We start from the raw sequence: 22,329 nt of genomic DNA, 5'->3' as shown, positions 1-22,329 counted from the left end.
ATATGTCAGGCACTATATTAAATATAAATAATATTATTTATAAATACTGTTATCTGTAGAAATTCCTGTTGTGGAAGCATCAAAACATAAATGAGTACCATTTAGGAAGCTGTGACAATATTCTAAGCTTGAACTATAGGGGTAGAAAGGCAGCTATGAGACACTTCAGAAGGAAAATGTACAGAACAGTGCAATCAGTTGTCTGTGGGGAATGAGTAAAAGGAAATCAAAGTTGGGTGTCATTTCTAGATTGAATAAGTGTATGATGCCATTCATATAAATAGGGACAACTGATGGAATAAAAGATTTTGGAGAAAGATGGCTAGTTTGATTTTGGATATGTATAACTCAGGGCTTTCTGTGTACGAATGAATTGGAAGTGTGCATTTGGATATTATGTGTAGAATGGAACTTTGAGAGTCAATTACTTAGGAGAGGTAGCTGAAGATCATGCAAAAAGGAAAAAGGAAGGGCAGCAGAGGTGGATAGGAGGAGGTAATGAGATAATGAATTAGACAATGACACCAAGGAGGAATTGGGGGAAAGAGGAAAAGGAAAACTGCCAAAGTGCAGTGACATGGAAGCCAAGGAGGTGAGGAGGAGCTTGTCAACAGGTCAAAAGGTGTAGAGAGGTAGCCAATGCCAACAAAAAAGAGGCCACTGGATTTACAGATCGAGAGTCTATTGAGATGAACTACCTCCGGGAGTTGTTTTGAAAATTTAGCAGAGTGATTTTGCTTATCCCAGTGATTGCAGAGGGGGACTACTAGAATGTAGTTAGTCAGCCAAAGATGCTAAACATCTTTTAATGCCTAGGACAGTCCTGTACAGCAGAGAATTTTCCTGCATCCTTGTGGAACTTGACTGTCCCACTGATCATTTGGGTAGGTGAAAAACATTTATATTTACTGGAGCCCAGAATCTATCTTGTTTATAAACATAAACTGTTTTTCACAGACTTTATAAAATATATTAAAATTTCCTGGAATGCAGTAAATCAAATGGCAATGCCATTCCTGGAATTTGAAAATCACCGATACAGTTCGTTATGTGGCTGGCCATTTCCTGGTGATTCTACAGATGAGTGCAAGCATCTAAATACTTCATTGTGTCTTTTAGTTTAGGGCATAGCTTTGATTTTTTAAAATTTACATATGTAGGTACCTTACGACTTTTTCTTTACAATGTTAAACAGGATACTACCTCATATTTGTTATTAAAAGGGGCATTAGTGTTGACAAGGCTGAGAACCATTTATTCAGTCAGTCAATTATCTTTTGAGTGCCTACTATATGCTAGGAAATGTTGCAGAAAAAATGCAAAAATCAGGCTGGCAAGAAACCAAGCAGCACTCGGAGAGTTGGAGAACTCAGGTTTATTACGCTGGCGGTCCCAGAGGAGCTAGCATTCTGAAGATCTGAGCCCAGAGCTCAGTTGCAACATTGCTTATATAGAACTTATTTGGCATGGGCTGATTGGTTAATTTGTCCTCAGACTGTTCCAAAGCGGGAGTTGCCATGGTTGCAGGTAGTTACAAAGAGTTACAAAGTGCAGGGAGTTGCTATGGGTTACAGGTAGTTACATTTGTTGCTTAGACAGAGCAAGCCTAAGAGAGGATGAGTTTTTAGTTACTTTTGAGTACTGCAGCAAGCATATCTATAGAAGCAGAACAAAGAGCTGATTAGCTTTCTGACTGCAAATTTCTCTTCAGCACCATTATAGATACTCGAGATATACTAACAAATAAAACAGAAAAAGTTTATGCCCTTATGGAGCTTGGGTGTAGGAGAGGCAGACAATAAATAATAAAAATAACTAAACAAATTATATTATATATTAGAAAGTGATAAATGTTATGAAAAATAAAGCAGGATAAAGAAGATGGGAAATGCAGAAGACAGTGTGGGTTGAAATGTTAAATATAGTGATCAGAGTAATGTTTATTGAGAAAGTGACATTCAAGGAAAAATCTGAAGTTGGTAAGAGAATGCCTTGTAGATTTCTGAGAAAAGGACATTCCAGAAAGAGAGAACAGTCAGACATAGGCCACAAAGTGAGTATGTGCCTGGAGTTTTCAAGAAACAGCAAGGATGGTAGCTAGTGTGGCTGGATTGGAGAAAGTGGGGAGTGAGAAGTTGGAGAACTGAGGATAACCACTGGGTTGGAACAGGTGACATAGAGCTTGCAGGGCATTGCAAGAACTTTAGCTTTCATGCTGAATGAAATGGGCAGCCACTGGAGAGTTTTGAGCAGAGAACTAACATAGTGAGGCATGTTTTTGAAGGATTATTCTGACTGCTGTATTCAGCGTAAATCATAGATACCAATGGTGGAAGCGAATAGGCAAGAAGCTATTGCTGTAATCCAAGCAAAAAATAATAATAGTAGGTTGCACCCGAGTGGTCACAATGAAAAATGATGTGGGAGAGGAATCACAAATTCCAGAGGGCACAGTGCAGAAGTTTCAGGGGTTGGAGAGGGATGGAAGATGGAGAGAGATTAGGAAGTGTTCAAAGCCTTTTGGGAATGAGACTTCGGAGAAGACCTGGGAGTCTGGGACTTCTCGCAGTGACTGACATAAACAAAGATAAAGGGGATATTAAAACCAGAGGAATCAAGAAATAAAAAGTATGTGTGTGTGGGCGGGGGGAGGTTGCTGTGAGTGTTTGAAGTAGGCAGGAATGTTTGAGTTCCCTGACTCTATGATAGAGACAAAGAGGTTTGAGAATCAGGTGGCTTCTCAATCCATGTTGGTGGAATGTTGAAGGCCTGGGGAGGGGAGGACTCAGTTCCAGGGCAATGCTCATCCACGCCTGTCAGGAGAGGGGCCACCATGTTCACAGTGCATAGTCTTCTTCCCCTCTGCCCTTGACCTTTTTGATGGAGTTAACCCTTTGATGGAGTTGAGGATTTGGGGACAAGCTAATAATTACTTTAAGTACAAAGGCCTATAAATGATATTGATTCAATAAAATGTATGTTCAGGAGAGGTAGATTTGTAATTGTGGAAATGGAGTGTGCAGTAGAGAATTTTGGCAAAGAAGGACAGGAGAAAGCTGATCCCTTTAGAACTGGAGGCAGGAGACAACTATGTCAGGTGACATGAGCCATTATTCGGAAACATGAAAATTTTGAACAGAGGGGATAAATGATGGAATAACATTTTCAAGAAGATGGAACTATGAACTGTTTATTCTTGGATGGATGATAGAACAATTTTTCCTGTCAGAAAGGAAAGAAATGATTCAAGAAAGTTGTAAATAGAAGAGATGTGACATTTAAAATCTTGTTTGTTTATTGCGAAAAACAGCCAAATATGTGGTAAAAGTTAAAGCAATCAGAAATTAATAATAAAAAGTGAAAAATTTCCAATCAATACATTTCTAGAATTATCCCTGTTAAATGTTTGATGTATATTGTCCAAAGTTTTTCCCTGTGCATATGATTTTTTTTATGTAGATGTTACATGAGTACCTAAAAAAATTTTTTTTTTCTTTACGGGCTATAAGATTTATATAATGTATTTATTGAGCATCTATTACATAGAAGTTTTATCATCAGTCTTTTTGATCATGTTATTTACATCCTCTATATTCATACATATTTTTTCTCCTTTATTTTTCAAAAATTGAAAAAAATACTGAAATCTAACATTTCCTTTATTTTTCTTTTATTTCTGAAGTTTTTCTTTATGTGCTTTAATGCTGCATTATTTGATACATGAAGATTTAGACTGTCGATAACTTTATTGCTAATTGTATCCTTTGCCATTATAAAGTGACTCTTTGTCCCATTTACTAATTTTTAAAAAATAGTTTATTCTTTCCCTCTTGCAATTATGTTAATTAGATATGTTTATCTGTTAGATACTCTTATCTGTTATGTCTCTTTACATTTTGAATCCTTATTGTTTCTTTTTCTCTTTTGCTTTATGATCTGTTTTCTTTGTTTTGTTTTTATTATTTTTATATTCCTCTGTGTGCTAGTTATCTATTGCCATGTAAAAAACTACCCTAAAACTTAGAAACTTAAAACAACACACGCTTTTTTATCTCGCACTTTCTGTGGGTCAGGAATCCTAGCATGGCTTAGCCAAGTCCTCTGCTTCAGGATGTTCACAGGCTAGGTTGGGCTGGGCTCCATTCTTAACCGAAGAGTCAACTTGAGGGAAGACCTGCTTTCAAGCTCAGCCATGTAGTTGTTGGCAGGATTTAGTTCCTCATGGGCCCTTGGAAGCTTCCGTTTCCTGCCACATGGGCCTTGCCATAGGGCAATTCACAACTTTATCTAAGCAGGTATGTGAGAAAAGTCAGAGAAACAGTGCAAGCAAGACAAAAGTCATAGTCTTCTATTGTCTAATTTTAGAAGTGAAATCCATCATTTTGCCACATTCCCTTTGTTAGAGGCAAGTCATTATGTCCAGCCTACCCATGTGTAAGGGCATGAATGCCAGGAGGGTGAGATCTCTGGGAGCCACCACTATACTCTGGTAATTTGGACATTGTAAAGTGTATTAAATAATATGTTTGCATTTACATTTCTCAATTTACCTTAAAAAATGAAACGATGATGAAAGATGATGAAATTAATTTACTAAAGACTTATCTTCTCCTCTCCCACCTTTCCATTAGTTTTGAGAGCAAATATGATTCTTGTTCCAATCTATTATAATCAAAATATTATTTTTTATATTATGTAATTTTTCTTTTAATTATAACAATTATATTTAATTTTTATGACTTACAATACCAGTTACTTAAATATAATTTTATGTATAAATGAAGTCAAGACTCACAGCCAAACCTTTTGTACCTCATGACTTGTTCATTCATGAACTCATCGTTAGTCATCTGTTCATTGTCTTGAAATTTTTTCCTCATAAAATTTTCAGAAATGCATAAATATTATGTTTCTCGAGTTTTTGCATATTTGAGAATTTCTTTCTCTTACCATTATTTATGAAAGGTGGTTAGAACAGATATAGAATTTTTTCCCCCTTCGATATTCATTAACCCACTGTTCCATTTTCTTCTAGCATCTAACATGGCTTGGAATATGTCCAAAATCTTTGTTTTTGAAGATGACCTTTTTCCCCCTGCCCAGATGCTGTGAGATTTTTTTTCAATCCTTGAAATTCTAGAAAAATGCTTTTATTAAATTTTCTTGGAATGTGGTGAATCCTTTCATAATATAACTTTAAGATATGCTTTATTTCAGAAAATTCTTCTATTATGTAAATTTATTCAGTTCCATTTATTCATTCACATCTTCAAAGGCAGCAGTCATTCATATGTCACTTCTCTATTATCTGTTGGCCATATCTTTTATCTTCTCTCTGATCACCTTCATTCTATACCATTTTCTACTAAATTTTCTGTGATTTTTTTTTATATAGCTTGCTTTTAGTTTAAGTTCTACTCCTTGGTGCTTTTAGTGTGATTTTCAGTAATTCAGTTTTTTTCTCCTTGTTTATTCCCTCTTCTTTTCCAGATTCTTTTACTTTTACTGTTGTAAGTATCCCATGATTTTTTTTTTTCTGACTTTTTTAAAAAATTTTTAAAGGAAGTCAGTGAGGTCTAGTTGTTTGGCTCAAGAATAAAATGAGTGAGTGTCTTGCCCTCTACCCTGTTTATCTGCCTACAGTTTGAATTATCCGCCTAAAATGTAAACTAAAGAACTGAATGGTGATGGCTTATAATCTTTGGTCCATAATTCAATGGTGGATGAGCTGAGACAGAGGGAACAATCAACTGTTAATGAAGGAGAGAGACTGGAGTGGGGAAGAGAAGGAGAGAAGGAGAGGGAGAGAGAAATTAATTTTTTCCTACTTATTCCCCAAATTTTTTAACAAAGTATTTGAGTGACATTATGATATAAGAAGCAATTTAAAAAAATTTTTAACATATAAATGAAAACAAAATATCAACACTAGAGGAGAAATAAAAATGTGGATGTATAGCTTCAGCATCCTACAGTTATTAAAATTAAGTTATTGCTGGATTTTTAGGCTTCGTGGCTACCAAAGCAAAAAAAAACCCCACATAATTAGATTCTCATGGACTCTGAAGGAAAACCTAAAGTTCTGTAACACTTAGCAATGAAAAAAATATCAAATGGGTCAGGGTTCTTAATGAATTGATGTAATAAATGTAATAGTGACATTTATTATGCTATTTCTTATAGCATTGCTTAGTGAAAAGTAAAAATCTGGCATCCAGACATGGTCTGGAGAAAGCAAATTCCTGTGGTTCTAAGTCAGTATGATCCATGCTTATTCGGAAGATACAATATTCTGTAGGAGTAATAAATAGTGTTTTGGGGTTGAATTGTGTCCCCAAAAAGGTATATTGAAGTGCTAATCCCTAGGACCTTAGAATGTGATCTTATTTGGAAATAGAGTCATTGCGATGTAATTAGTTAAGATGAGGTCGTATTGGAATAAGGAGAGGGCCCTAATCCTATAGACTGATATCTTTGTGTGAAGAGTGAAACGTAGAGAGGAAGATGCTATATGAAGACACAGACACACAAAGGGAAGATGGAGGTAAAGATTGGAGTTAAGCTGCCTCAAGGCAAGGAACATTTGGGGCTACAAGAAGCTGGAAGAGGCAAGAAAGTATCTTCCTCTAGACATGTCGGAGGGACCTTGACTCTGCCGACACCTTGATTTCAGACTTCTGTCCTGCAGACTATGAGAGAATAACTTTCTGTTGTTTTAAGGCACTTTATTATGACAGCCTTAGGAAACTAACAGATATACTGTATTTTGTTCAACAATGTTATAAAAGTTCTTTCATCCAAGATTTGGTATGTATTAGATAACAAAAAGTTTGATAAGGAACTAAAATAGGTTTTATATGCTGATATTGAGAATGGATCCATATGCTTTAAATGAAAAAAAAAAAACAACTTTAAATATTTGTAAGGTAAACATTCCTTATGAACACTGCTGTGCCATACTTAAGATGCACACTTGAATGCATCTCACACATGGAGGAAAGGCCAAGTATATACTTTTAAAGGCCAAGTATATACAAATCCAGGAGTTTTCTTTTAACGATGTAGAATCTGTTTTGTCACACAAAATAAATGAACATTGCTGAGATGATTTAGTCTGGAAGGTTTACAAAACAGGTGATACCTTTCCCTTACCGCAAGAATTGGACTGACACATGATTACAAGCCATAGATCAGTGAGAAAATGCAGGATAATTTTAGTATAGTCATAAGGATTTGTAACAATGAGTAGATAGCAGATTGAATTGTATGTTGAAACTACCCGTAATCATTAAAAATTCACCATTGGAATGCAGGATACCCACCCTCATGTTTTCTATAGTGGGAAGGATGTATATACAGATTTTCCAAAACTTATCTTTCTTTCTTACTTTCTTTATTTCCTCTTGACCAGTGATTTTTATTCCCAGGCAGATGGTATTAAGAAGTTTGTACAGTCTCATCATCTTATTCAAAGGTCAAACTTTTGGACATTCTCCAAAACACATCAGTCTAGAGATATGGAAAGGAGGGCGTAAGTCTCTGAGAGTTAGAAATAATCACAAAATCCTAAATTAAAATCATGCAATTTGCAGTAGCAATATAGCCAGTTGGAGACAGACTCAGTGGCAGGAGAAAGACACGTTAAACGGCAGACATAGGGTGATATTGGTTTGCATACAGTAATGATGCTGTATAGCGAGAGCTATACCCAGACTCAGCTATCTAGGGGTAGAGAAGCGTCCAGTGCTGAGTTACTTATATCCTAAGATATAAGCAATTTGAAATAATAAATATATTAAGTAAATACATATAGAAGACTTCTCTTACTCTGAGGTACTCAGTGTGAGTGATAAAAAATATATATCTTTAAAATTCATGAATAAATTTAAAAGTTAAAAGAATATTTAATATGTTGAAATAAAATATAAAGAAATAAAATGTGAGGAAGGAGAAACTATAAAAATATCCATTATATTTGAAAAATAATAAACATAAAACTTCTAGAAATGAAAAATGAAAAAATTGAAATTAAAAACCCAGTGGAAGAATTAACAGCAGAGAAGACTACAGCTAAACAGAGAATTAGGGAGTAGTAAGTATAGACTGGAGCACCTTATACAGAATACAGCACAGACAACTTATGACAGAAAGGTTAAAAGTCATTGAGGATAGAGTGAGAAAGGTTTAATATGCCTCTAACCAGAATTTTAAGAGGAAATAATAGAGAAAGGGACAAAGCAGTATTTGAAGTGACAGTGAATGAGAATTTTTGGAATTGTTGAAAGATAGCAATCTCAGATTCTAAAACCCGAAGGATCCCCCGTGAGGTAAATTTAAACAGACACTCACACAACTAAATGTATTGTTGTAAAACTTCAAAATACCAAAGACAAAGAGAAGGTATTAAAATTAACCAAAGTACAGATTACCGATAAAGGAATGACAATGAGACAGCTGAATACTCAGCAACAAAAGGAAAGACAAGGTTGTCTGGTAAGGGCCCGTTCCTAGTTCATAGACAGCTGTCTTTTTGCTGTGTCTTCACATAGTAGAACAGACAGAGAGCCTTCTCAGGCCTCTTTATAAGGGTACTAATTCTTGAAGGCTCCACCCTCATGACCTAATTACCTGCCAAAGCTCTACCTGCAAGTAGCATCACCTTTGGTGTTAGGATTTCAATATATGAATTTGATGGGGACACAAACATTAGGACAATAGCAGGCATATAAGGAGATTCAGTGGCATTGGCAATGCTCCAGAGTAGTAATTTAACTGGAATTGTTTTTATGCTTTGTTTTAAATGTATATATTGCATATGTTTCTTTGTAAGCACCAAATATTTCATATTTTAAAAAATAATAGGTAATAAAAAGGGGGAAAAAAACTAAATATGACCAGAATATAGCTTTGTTTTATGGTGCTTGAAATAACTAACTGAGCTGTTTGAGGCATTACACTTGACTCTGATGCTCATGTGAGTATTAAATATGTTATTTTTACATAAACTCAGTAACTGGGAACTACTGTGAGCCCATGTGACTTAATTGGCATCTGATTCCTCTCTGCAGAGTCAAAGCCAAGAAGTCAACAAAGGTGGACCTTCTCACGGAGAGTGTCTTAGAGGACAAACAGCCTTCCTAGCATCAACTTCACTCCCAACTGCTCCTCAACACTGTGTGATTGTTCCATCCAAGCACTGTTCTAACCACATACAATCCTCACAGCAACCCTTTGAGGCAGGTACTGTTATTATTCCCATTTTACAGATAGGCAAACTGAGGTCCACAGTGGTCAAATGCTTTGCCCAAGATCACCCAACTAAAAAGTGGCAGAGTCTTGATTCAAACACAGTTTGAGTTAAGAGCCTATGCTCTTATCCATCGCTCTATACTTCATCTCAATTGTTCTACTTTATGGTAGATAAGATTTACACTGAGGCATTGTGTTAAAATGTAGCTTCTTCTGACATAGTTGCTCTGAAGTTGGTCTTCGAATGAGCCCTGGAATTCACATTGTCAGCTGTCATCTTAATATTTGCCACTAATTTGACTTCTGTCCAATTTACCCCTCCCACAAATCTGATCATACCTCTGCTCTACTTAATACTCTTTTATGTGTCTCTTCAGCATTAAGACTCAAGTTTAACCCTCTTAGATTAGCACAAAGGCTATTCAACTCCCGGCCCCTGACCATCCCTTTTGTGTCACAGCCATCCATTCTCCTAAACCCTTTCTTTATTTGCATCCTATGGATCTTTTTCCAAAACTGGTGTTTCACACCTAGCACACTCTGCTCTCTACCCAGAAATGCTCTGTCTGCATTCTTCTTGTAGCTAACTCCTACACATCCTTCATACTTCTGGATCTTCACTTTACACCTACCCCCAATATTGATTTAGAAACCTACCCTCTGCTCTTCGATAACACCCCCATGCTTTCTTATATCATGGAGCTAATGGCAATATATTGTAACCTTCAGTGTATCGAATGTCTCCTCTAATAGTCTGTACTAACAATAATAAATATTACTAATGGAGTAGCCCTAGGAAATTTATATACAATATTTCTAATTCCCAGTACGACCCCAAAAGGTGCTTATCTTCAGCTGCATTTTAAGGTTAAAGAAACCAAGGTATAGAGAGTGGGTTAGCAAGTCCATGGGCATAACATTACAATGGCAGCATCACACTCACATCTGGTTCCATAATATTTCATTTGATTCTGTCTCCCCAGCACCTAGCATTAGTGCTAACACTTTCCTTGTTAGATGGATGTGGATGGATGGATGGTCTGGGTTGCCATGGGTCCAAGTTTAGAAGAAAGCCAAATTTGAAGTCAGTGGGAAGACTCATGCTTAGGTTCTGCCTGTACTTCTACCTGGCTGCTAAGATAGGATTGTTCCTTAACATTGAGTGAGTCCAGAGGTGATTACTATGGCAAGTGAGCTTCAGGTGGGGAGAAGAACTTGACTTGGCACGAGAAGCTGCAGATCAACAGGCAGGACAGAAAGGGAGTCTTAACCCAGAAGCAGGGTGCCCATTAGTGCAAGTTTTCTTTGGAGAAAGAACTATGTTGTCATGTAATCTTTATCTTATTTCCTCAGATGGAGAGATAGTGATTTGCTATCTCTTTGTGCAGCTGTGACCAAAGATTGATGTGGGCTTGGCCTCAGTGCGAATGTGTGCATACCACCTGCCTTTTGGTTTGTGTCCAAGGTTCTGCTGTTTTCTGAAATAAGATGCTGACAGGGACTGCCTCTGACTCAGTCCCTTTCATCTTATGTTCTTTCTGGTACTCTGTCCTAAATGTATCAATCCATCTCAGAATCTTTGCTACATGCCAGATTTGTAAAATTTGTGAAATTTGTGAGTTATTACTGAGAGATTTAAACTTGCTTTTATTAGTTCCTGGAAGTTGGTATCGTGTGAATCAGAAGAAATATATATCTTTTTTTTTACGCTGCTTTTCTAATGATACACAAGGTCACGGGCCTCCTTTGCCCTGAATCTTTTGAATAAGGTAACAGAGTTTGTTAAGGCCACCCCCTTGGGGTGCACTCCACCTCAGTTGGTCCGGGAGGAGGTGCGTTTCTGCTTCTGGATTAGCCTTAACTTGCTGTGACTTGCTGAGCCCTCTTAACTCCCTCTCTGCCCTATCTCCTCTAATGTCTTCACTTTAAGTGACTGTTTAACGAGGTCTTCTCTGCACCCCGTGTAACTGGAAGTGGTAATGCTGCAGGTTCTGAATGCCTGCAAAGGCCCCCTCTCTGCTCTAGCCACTGGGTCCCCCGTCTCCATTCAGCTCTTCTACAGAGAAGCCCCGAGTAGGATTCTACTCCTCTCACCCGCTACCCACCTTCTCCACCCCTGAACGATGAGATTTAAACAGTGATGATCACTTTTCAGATCTTTTTTATTTTCGTCTACTGATAAGGCTCTCGGAACTTAATTCCCTATGATGTAAACTTTCTTAGTTTTATGTAACTAAGTTTGTTTATTTCTCCCTGACTTAGTATCTCAAGCGATATAGTGCTGATTAGCGTAGTGATGGAGCCTATTCTATTTTCTGCCTCTAATTCTCATTTCTCTCTGACAAAAAACAATCAGGGAGATGAGGACAGGCAGATATCTGGTACATCCAGTGACTTTCCTTTTTTTTTTTTTACATTTCATATTATTATTATTATGAAAGTAATACATGTTTATCATCAGTAAATAGTGTAGAACTATACAAATTTCTCAATCACATCTCCTACTAATAGTGTGGTGAGTATTATTCCAGGTATTCCCTTTACACATTTACTAAAAATTAAAATAAAATAAAAATCACACACAACACACACACAAAACACACTTCATATACAGAAAGAGTACTACCAAAGATACTATTCTGCATTTTGACTTTTTTCATTTAATAATTACCACAATTATTTTCTATGCCACTCTATTTGTTTGTCTGTATTCTTTTTAATATTTTACAAAATACTTTTATTAGTTAGAACGCTCTGGCTTCAAGTTACAGAAGCCCAACTCAAACTATCTCAAACATAAAAGCGAATTTACTGGTTCACAAGAGATGGGGGAAGAAAGGTAGGGCGGGCCTGAGGAAGGGATGTGTCCCAGTGGTGGCCTCAGGATATCTTCTCTTTCCGTTTCTCAGCACTGATGTTCTATTTTGGCTTCATTCATTTCTAGAGCAAAGCAAACTTGTTTATTCCATGCCACAGGGACAAGAAGAGTCATCCCTGCTGATACCTTCAAGCTTTTGTCATCCAAGAGCAACCAACTGTCTGGGTAACCTCAAGCATTACTTGGCCTTTCTAAAATGCAATTCTGTCATGTAAACAGACATTCTTGGGCTTACTGTCCTTAGCTGCTCGCTGTGGCCCAGCCAGTCTCCTTTCAGGTGTGCAAGCTGGAAGTCCAGGAAGCAAAGTTACCTTCTGCTCCAGAGTACCTTATAGGTGCAGAAGGCCCACTCCTCCTGGGAGAGGAACCCGACCACATCCTTGAGGGCCATGCATCTTGGAGTCCATCTCCTCTTATCTGGGCCTGGTCTCAGGGAGCCGATGCCAGGCCTTCATTTTGTTGGGTGCCCTTTTGAGGGTAGAGGCAGAGCTACCCAGACCATAAATCTTTCACCGAATGTCTCTCTCAACAATGAACAGCTCAGGGACTCTCCCACTTCATTTCTGGGACCAAGGCTGTTCCTCCTCTCATGAATTCTTAAGATTATGCTTCATTATTTCAAAATTAAGCTTCAGAAGCCCTCACACACTAGTGCCCATGGTGGAGCTTTCTTCAAATAAAGATTTCTGGGCCCTACCCCCTGAGACTGAGTTGGTAGACCTGGGATAAGGCCCTGGAATCTATACTTTTTAAAAGCAACACACCCGATTTTATGATCTAAGAGATTTGGGAAGGACAAACATACAAATCTTCCTGCATAATTTTCTTAGTTTAACTTTATCTTCCCAAAGGGCAGCAGCAAGGTAGGTATCAGCTCCTTTCTCGGGGCACAAATGACTGGCCCTGGCCAAGTGTGCTTAATAGAAAAGTGTGTCCGAGTCCCTCCCTGACTTTTACCTGCCAGGTATTTTTATTCCTAAGAGAAGTCTAAGGTAAGATATTCTTCTTAAATCGGGGGAGAGCTAAGTTTTGTTGGTCCTGAAGCTTATACAATTCGAAGAGGCCCTTTTTAAGGAAAAGAAAATCAAAATATGAATTCAAATTAAGTACAGAGCCTCAGAAGAGGCCTATGCAAGTGAAGGACCCTAAAGATCAAACTTCATCACCTTCATGACATTTCTGCCTCTGAACAGCTTTCTCATTCTGGAGTAAATCGAAAGAACTCTGTTGCTCAAATTGTCTATACCTTCCATCTATATTAGATGAACTGAATTGTGGAACTGAAAAAAAAAAAAAAGACCACAAAAATAGATTGTTTTGGCCTAGAAGAGTCTGAAGCTCAGTTTTTAGCTATAACATGGAGGCATAGGCTTTCTTCGTTGGTGAGTTTTCGTGCTATTCTTTATATTTCCTGAAATTGTAGAAAGAGCAGCATGGTTCCTTTACAATCCACCTCCCATTACCTTTCTGACCACATCTATTGTTCCACTCCTCGCTGTTTCTTTGCGTTCTTACTGGTCTTCTCTGAGCCCACCTGGCATGCTCTCGCCTTAGGGTCTCTGATTGAGGTTCCTCTTCCTGAAATGGTATTGTCTCTACGTTACAGAGAAAGACTCATGGGTGCTGAAAACCCACAAAAACATCCATAGTGTTTAATCCACTCGTGTCGTTCTTGACTCCTCTCTTTCTCACATACTCCATCCAATCAGTCAGGAAACACTGTTGGCCCCATCTTCAAAATATGTTCCGAGTTCAACCATCACTTGCATCTCTACCATTGCCCTTTCGGTGGGGCCAGCAGCACCTTAGGTTACCTCTATAGCCTCCCATCTGATCAGTCTCCCTCCTTCTCCCCTCGCCCCCTATAGGCTATCTCAGCACAGCAACCAAGGAAGTCCTTTAAAATATAAGTTAGATCTTGTCACTTCTCTGCTCAAAACCCTCTCATGGCTCCCTGCTTCCTCCAGAGTAAAAGCCAATGTCTTTACAAAGGACTATAAACCTCTACAGCTTATGCTGTCCAAGGAGGTAACCACTGGCCACATTTGGCTATAGAACTTTGGAGATGTGGTCACTCTAAATTGAGAGGTAAAATACACACTGGATTTTGAAGAATTAGTTTGGGAAAAAAAAGAATGTAAAGATTGGTGGTTGCCAGAAATGGGGGCCTGGGGAGTGGGGGAAATGAGTGAAGGCAGTCAAAAGGTACAAACTCCTAATTATAAGACAAATAAGTTCTGGAGATGTAAAGTACAGCATGGTGAGTATAGTTAACAATGCTCTATTATATGAAAGTTGCTAAGGGAGTGGATCTTAAAAGCTCTCATAAGAAAAAAAATTGTAACCATGTGAGGTGATGGATGTTAACTAAACTTATTGTGCTAATCATTTTGCCACGTATCCATATGCAGAATCATTGTTTTACATCTTAAATGGATACAATGCTATATGTCATATCTCAATAAAACTGGAAAAAATAAAAAATACTCAATAATTTATGTTGATTATATATTGAAATTATATTTTGAATATATTGGATAAATAAAACATTATTAAAATTAATTTCATGAGTTTGTTTTTATTCTTTTAGTGTGGCTAATAGGAATTTTAAAATTACACACGTGGATAACATTTCTGGCTTGAATTGTATTTTTATTGGACAGCACTGGTCTACAGTATTTGATCCCTCCCTAAAACCTTTCCCAATCTTGTCTCCTGCTCTTGTTCTCTTCAATCCAGCCACACTGGTTTCCTTGCTATTTTTTGGAACTAGAGCACATCAGGCATCCTCCTGCCTCAGGGCCTTTGCACTCGCTGTTTTCACTTCTAGAAAACTTCTCCTCAAGTTATCCAAATGATTTGTTCCTTAATCATTTCTGGCCTTTATTCAAACTTCACCTTCTCAATGGACCTTATTTGAACTGCCTTACTGAAAATTGAATTCCTCATCCACCTCCACTCCTGTATTCACTAAGCCCCTTTCCTAATTTATTTTTCTATGTAGTGTTTGTCGCCATGTAACATACTATATGTTTTTTTGTATTTACTTTTTTTATTGTCTAACTTCCAACTGAAACCTAAGGCCCTTATGACTTTGATTAAATTTATAAATCATATCCTCTAGAAATCATATCCTTCTCTCTATATATAATACACCTGTCATACACCCAGTCCTTCCCCCAATAATCAGTAGCCCCAGAGGCAGCAGAAGATTGTCGCCTGGACCTGACTAATAGTCACATGGTCAGGACATCTAGCAGGCTAAAGATAGCATGTTGACTTAAGTTATGTTTCAGTCCCTGTGACCTAACGTGGAACGACCCCTGGCTACTTTCCCATGAGAATGGACAGAGAGACACCAGAAAAATCCTCAGAGCTGTCCTCAAGACTTGAAGAAATAATTTATTACCCTTACATCTCCTCCACACAATCAGTTCCTAGCATGACCCCGAACTCTGTAACCCACACACAGTGTCTTGTGATTTTGCCCCATATAATCTGTAACCTACATGTCACTGGGGAGTCGGGTCTTTAGAGCATTAGCTCCCTGTCTCAATATTGGCCAATTCAATATTAAACTATTTTTTCTTTCTATACTGCAAACTCTTGCTCATGTATTTCTTTGGACCAGTACATGCAAGCAGGCAGATCCAAGGAAAAAAATGTACTATGTATTTTTTGTATTTATTTTGTTTATTGTCTAACTTCCCCTCTAGAATGCACAAAGGCAGGGAATTCTTGTTTAAAGCTGTGCTCTCAGCATCTAGAACTGTGCTCAGAATATAGTAGGTGCTCAACTAATATTTGTTGAATAAGTACTGAATGAATTTTAATCAATCAATTACGCAGGTGAAGAAACAGAATAAGTAGCTCTTTCAGGGTTCACTGTGGGTTAGCAGAGTAGATGAACTCTCAGTAAGAGCAAATGCTATTGACCAGATATTCAGGTCCCAGCCTTTTACTTATATTTTTGTTTCCTCACCAGGCTCTGCCCATACTTTTGTGCCTCTTTTAAGCCTTGCAGTTGAGAAAAGAAGAATCTACTCCAGAAATATATTTCATCTCAGTCATCACAACCAGGAGATGACCTCCGAAATTCTTTTTTTGCTCCAATGATAAGCCTTTAAGATTTTTTTTTCTAGGTGGAAATTCTAGATCTGTCTAAATCTATGGAAATTAATGGTTTTTCATTAGGAAAAAAATTGCTCTAAGGAATCTATTGCACTTGATTATGTAATGAAATAGTTAAGCTATAGCCTGGAGAATTTAAATGAGTTTATTTATTTGACTAACCAACACATATTTGCTGAGCACTAACATGTGCCAGACTCTGCTTTAGGTGCTGGGAACAAACATGATCATCAAGGAGCTAATGAGCATGTACGGAGGGAGGGGTGTGTGTAAACAAACAAATATAGGATGGATTCTTGTCCTATTGCTGCTGTAACCAATGACCACAAACTTAGTGGCTTAAAATACACATTTGTTCTCTCACGGTTCTGGAGATCAGAAGTCCAGAATGGATCTCATTTGGCTAAAATCAAGGTACCAGGAGGCTGCTGCATCCCTTCTGGAGGCTCTAGAGGAGGATCCGTTTTCTTATCTTTTCCAAAATTTAGTGACTGCCTATATTCCTATCTTGTGACCTCTTTCTTCATCTTCAGAGCACATCAGGTGTCAGTGCCTCACTACACGTGTCTTCCCTTAGGCTTACTCAAATGATCTGGCAGCTGGCCTCCCTGAGGGCAAGTAACCCCAGAGAGAGAAACAGTCTAAGAAACTTCAGTCATTTGTAACCCAATCTTGATAGTGATGTATCGTCACTTCTGCCATCCTATTGGTCACCCAGAGCAACTCTGGCACAACAAGGGGGAAGATTACACAAATTGTTCCCCCAGGAGGTGGGGAGCACTGGGGGTCACCTTGGAGTCTGGCTACCACAATATTATTGAGATTACAAGTTTTCCATTGCTAGAATGTAGGGCAATCATGAAAGATTGGCGGGAATGATGTCGACTTGGGAGGGGATGTCTAAAGCATGAAAGGCCTGTACAGTTGGCCAAGGAGTTTGGCCATGATAGTTTTATTGATAGGGGGCTATTGCAGGGTCTTAGTTAATATGGAGCTTTATTGCAGAGACGTGACATGACCAAATGCCTTTTAGAATGATCACTGTGTGTGTGGTAAGGGCGTTAAGAAGGGTATAAGAAGCGAAGGGCAAAGAGATTAAGGAGAGAGAACAGCTAAGAGGCTATTTGCAGTAGTGCAGGAGAGGCTTGCTGTAAGGCAATAAGTGGTCAAGGGGTGCTGAGGGAGATGAATTCAGGGCATCCTCAGGAGGTGAAATGGTTAAGAAGGCAGAGGGTGAGGGAAGGCCTCAGGATGAGTCAGTCTTCTGGTTTGCAGGAGGACCTGCTTGATAGGAGAGTCAAAAAGAGTTAACAAGCCTACATTTGAGTATATTGAGTCTGAGCTGCTGGTAAGGCAGTCAGGTATAGAGACAACTAGTGGGTAGTTAGAGTGAAATAAACTTAGTCTAGCGTAACTACAGCAAGGCCTTTTAAGCATTTCTCCAGAGAGACTGCACCCTGGCCAGAGGACAGCTCTTTTCCCTCTGTGTTGGTGTTAAGTCCCAGCCTAAGATGAAAATCATTTTGTAGATGCCACCTTTATATTATCATCACCCTTGGAATTACCATTTTCTGAATGCCTGTTCTATAGCATACTCTGTGCTCTGCACCTTCCATTTATTTTATTTCATCTTCACAATAACCCACTGAGATATATAATGTTATTTTCTCCTTTTTATAGATGTGGAAACTGAAGTAGCTACCACCATTATCCCATCATACAGATGAGGAAACAGGCTTAGCTAGTGTAAATAATGATGCTCAAGGTTATGTAGTGAGTATGTGAGAGACACAGGTTTCACATCCAGATCTTTGGACTGCAGACTCTGTGCCTTTAATTGAACAGCCACGACGTGTGCTTTATAGAATTAGAGACAATTCCAACAGAGTTGGGGTAAGGTGGAGTGATGATTTACAGCCTGATTGATGTGTGACAGACAACAAATAAATAAAGCAGGAGCAAGGTCAGGAATCCACACATGCAGTGGTGTGGAGAATGAATCAAATGCCCTCTTCCTGTTAAATATGTAGAGATTTTGACATATTGGCAATGTTTGCTAACTTCTTCCTGGGACTCTTTTTCAATTTTTTGCTATTTGTGAAAAAAATGTGTGGAATTGTTTTCATTCACTTAAAAAAAAATTGCTCATTTTCTTGTCACAAGAAAGTACAACGTGCTGCATCAGCCAGATGGCCTTTCGAGCTTAAGATTGATGCAAAGGGAGTTTTACCACAGTGCAGTTTTCATTAGAAAGGAGAAAGGGGAGTGGGCGGATGAAGGATGTCACACAGATCATGTCTTTTTCTTAAAGCAAATTCCCACAATGGCAGATAAATTGGTCTGGAAATAGCTACCCGCCATTTCTTTATGTAAAACTTAAATTAAAAAAAAAAAAAAAAAGATCCCATATCGAAAGTTATAGTGTGGAATTTAAGAGACAATAAAGGAAATGGCAATAATGCCTAGCTTCGTAAATGGCTCTTAGACCATTTGCTGTTGAAGGGAACCAAAATTTTGCTACCCTTAAGCCTACTTTTCGACATATTGATTTTAAGCTGTTTATTAAGAAACAAAAGACTCAGAAAGAACCTTTGACCCTCCCCGCTTTCCTGCCGCAGAGATTCAGGCAGAAAAACCTGCTTTAGGAATGAAATTTTAGGATGTTCACCTTAGCCTAATTTGAATTAATTGTAAATAGGAGGGCTTCAAGCAACAGCCTGTCCCATTGCTTCTGAGTTGCTCAGTAAGAAATTGTCTGTCATGTGTATTCCACTCTTCCTCAACTACCTGCAAATTGCAATTCTCACTTCTGAAATCTAATACCTCGTTCCTCCACTCTTCTCCTTTGTCCAAAATGTCATATATACCCAAAGTTGCCTCACTATCTTTGGAATTTTCATGCACATGTGAATTCTCTGTGTACGTGTATTAAAAATTTGATTTCCTCTTGTTAATCTGTCTCCTGTTAATTTGATTATTAGCCTAGCTAGAAGAACTTAGAAGGTGGGAGGAAAAGTATTTTCTTTTAAACTCTCATACTGTCCTAGAGAAGATCTGACCTCTGGACCTCAAGCTTCCTGCACATCAGAGTGTGGGAGCACAGATTTCACAGACAGGCAAGAGAAACTGCATAGCTTCTCTGCAGTTGTCTGGAATATCCCCGAAGATGCAAAAGACGGGCTAAATATGGGCTTTCACCTTGAAGTGCCATAAGGGTAATAAAAACAGGGCATGGTGGTTTATGATAGGTTCATTTGCAACACTCCCACTTCACATTTTATGTGAGTTTCCAAGCAACAGAGCTTATTGAAACTAAAGAAGTAGGGAAGCGAGTGATGAGCCCAGAGGGTTCAGCCATGCAAGTGCACCAGACGACTTTGAACTGCTTGTTCCATTGCCCTGACCTGAATCTCTCCTCACCATCCTACCTCTCTATCCCATCACCCTCAGGACCTAGTAAAATCTTCAGCACATAGTAGCTATTCAATCAGTAGTCATCGCCGTGCTTTCAGGCATACATGAATATAGATCATACCTGTCTATCTAGATTTACCTAGGAACCATCCAGTGTTAGTAGGAAAATATTTGATTATCTGTTAGTTAGGTAAATGAAGCAGTGCAGTATTTGGCAGAGTCCTATGTTTTGGTTAAGTCATTATTCAGACTTTGGGACACAACTCTTCCTGTTTTATATAGTCCATAGGCCTTAACCAGAATCGCTGGTTCTGATTTTGGGTTTCAAACGTTAGCACTTAATTAAAATTAATTTAATTAAAATTCATCAACTGAGTTTTCTTTCTTAACTAATTTTAACACAGGATTGGCTTTATTTTGAACTTTTATTTTTCTATTGAATGAAACGTATATTCAATAAAAGAAAGAAAATGATGAAACTTCTCCTGTCTGGGTTAATAATTGGTACTTAGGTGTCTATCAATATACTTGTTTGTATTAACATCATAAAAATACACAACTCCACACAACTGGGCTAAGGAAAGTAAAAACTATATAAAAACTGCCTAACGGGAAACTAATCCACATCCCAGGAGGCCCACTGTAATAAAGTCAAATGCTTAACATATAAAGATTTATATGACATGTTAGCACATTATTACCACATATTCTATTACTAAGTCAGTCATGGGAAATCAGTTTAGGGCCAGAAGGAAGTCAGTCCATAGACGAATCCAGCCTTCAGTTTGAAAATCTGCCTCCTACCACAATGACAGAGACCTTTAAGGTTCTGGATGGTCAGTGCCTATTGGACATTAAGACTGGGACATTAGCAAATCTTGGCTGAGTAAGAACTTAGTAATAATTTTCTGTTTGCACAACTCATCCATGTTTTCCATAATTGTCTTTATAATTTTACTATTATTAACTTTGCTTGCTGAAGAAATCATTTTATGACATTACTAAAATGGACATTGAGAGTTTTTCAGAGAACTAAAATTCCATAAAGTTATTTTGAGGCAGAATTGGACGTATTTGGTATTGTTCCCCCTTTTCAGGGACACCTTTACCCTCTCTAGGAAGACGAAGGACCCCATACTCATATGTGGCAGGAATACTCAGGTTGGTGCTCCATGCTTCTGAGATCCAAGTGAAACCAGCCATAGAAGCCCTGGCACCTCATTCTGACTCTAGTTTAACTCATCTTCCTCCAATTTGCCATCTTGTTAATTCTTCCAATTTAGAAACTTTACACCAACTGATCAGCTTCCTTCTTCTTCCTTATTCCATATCCTCAGTCTATTTTGTCTCCTATTCTTTGATCTGGTACTTATTTTAGACTCCAGTCTTGGTAACCAGCCTTTCCTGCTCCAGCAGTCTGCCCTGGGGGCACTGCTGCTGCAGTGGGCTACTGACTCTGCCCCTGTGAGGCCCACCTCAGTGCATCAGAGAGAACTCAGCTAGCTCCTAGAGTTCTTTAAAGACTTTATTTTTTTAGAGTAATTTTAGGTTCACAGCGACATTGAGAGGAAAGTACAGAGATTTTCCTATATTTCCTGCTCCCACACATACATAGCCTCCCCCATCACCCACATTCCCTACCAGAGTGGTACCTTTGTTATAAATGTTGAGCCTACATTGACACATCATAATCACCCAGAGTCTATAGCTTATACTAAGGTTCATTCTCGGTATTGTGCATTCTATAGATTTGGACAAATGTACAAAGAAAGACAGGTATCATACAGAGTATTTTCACTGCCCTAAAAATCCTCTGTGATCCATGTATTCATCCCCCTCTTCTCACTAACCCCTGGAAACTACCTTATCCATAGTTTTCCCTACGCTGGAATGTCACATAGTTGGAATCATACTTTATGTATCCTTTTCAGGTTGTTGGTTTTTTGTTTTTTGTTTTTGTTTTTGTAATATACCCTTAAATTTTCTCCATGTCTTTGCATGGCTTGATAGCTCATTTCTTTTTAGTGATAAAAAAATATCCATTGTCTAGATGGGCCTTGGTTTATTTACCCGTTCACCTACCGAAGGACATCTTGGTCACTTCCAAGTTTTGACAATTATGAGTAAAGCTGTCATAAACATCTGTGAGCAGGTGTTTCTGTGGACATAAGTTTTTAATTCCTTTGGATAGACACCAAAAAGCACAATTGCTAGATCATAGTTTTGTAAAAAACAAAACAAAACAAAAAACCTGCTCAACTGTATTCCAAAGTGGCTGTACATTTTGCATCCCCCTGGCACTCTGAGAGTTCCCGTTGCTGCGCATCCTCACCAGCATTTGGTATTGTCAGTATTGTGGATTCTGGTCATTCTAACAGGTGTGCAGTGGTAACTCATGGTTTTAATTTGCACTTCTCTGATTTTTTGCATGCCCCCCCCCCCCCCCCCCCCAATACAAGGCTCTTATTGCATCTTTAAAGTATCACAACTAGGTCATAAGAATCACCATCCCCTTAAGTGTAAGAGAATGGCTAGAGTCAGCTCAAGTTAGGTCACCTTCCCCCAGGCCATGTGAGCTCTGATAATATCTTAATCTATCAGTCTCTGGTTAACTAGTTTGTCCTGAGGGCAGGCCTTGTTGAGAAGAACTGAGTGCT

At 38.3% G+C, this 22,329-nt stretch overlaps 1 long non-coding RNA gene across 1 annotated transcript in view; it reads left to right on the top strand.

Annotated features, from left to right (window-relative positions):
* Positions 1–14,611, top strand: part of LOC107196204 — a 16,934-nt gene extending 2,323 nt beyond the window's left edge. Inside the window, exons 3-4 of the long non-coding RNA XR_001517576.2 lie at positions 9,069–9,240; positions 12,194–14,611. This is a non-coding gene — a long non-coding RNA (uncharacterized LOC107196204). The remainder of the gene's footprint in view (positions 1–9,068; positions 9,241–12,193) is intronic.
* The last annotated feature ends 7,718 nt before the right edge of the window (positions 14,612–22,329 follow it).

Source organism: Pteropus alecto, unplaced genomic scaffold (assembly GCF_000325575.1).
Source record: "Pteropus alecto unplaced genomic scaffold, ASM32557v1 scaffold25, whole genome shotgun sequence".
Taxonomy (NCBI): Eukaryota; Metazoa; Chordata; class Mammalia; order Chiroptera; family Pteropodidae; genus Pteropus; species Pteropus alecto.
This window is presented reverse-complemented; position numbering and strand designations above follow the sequence as displayed.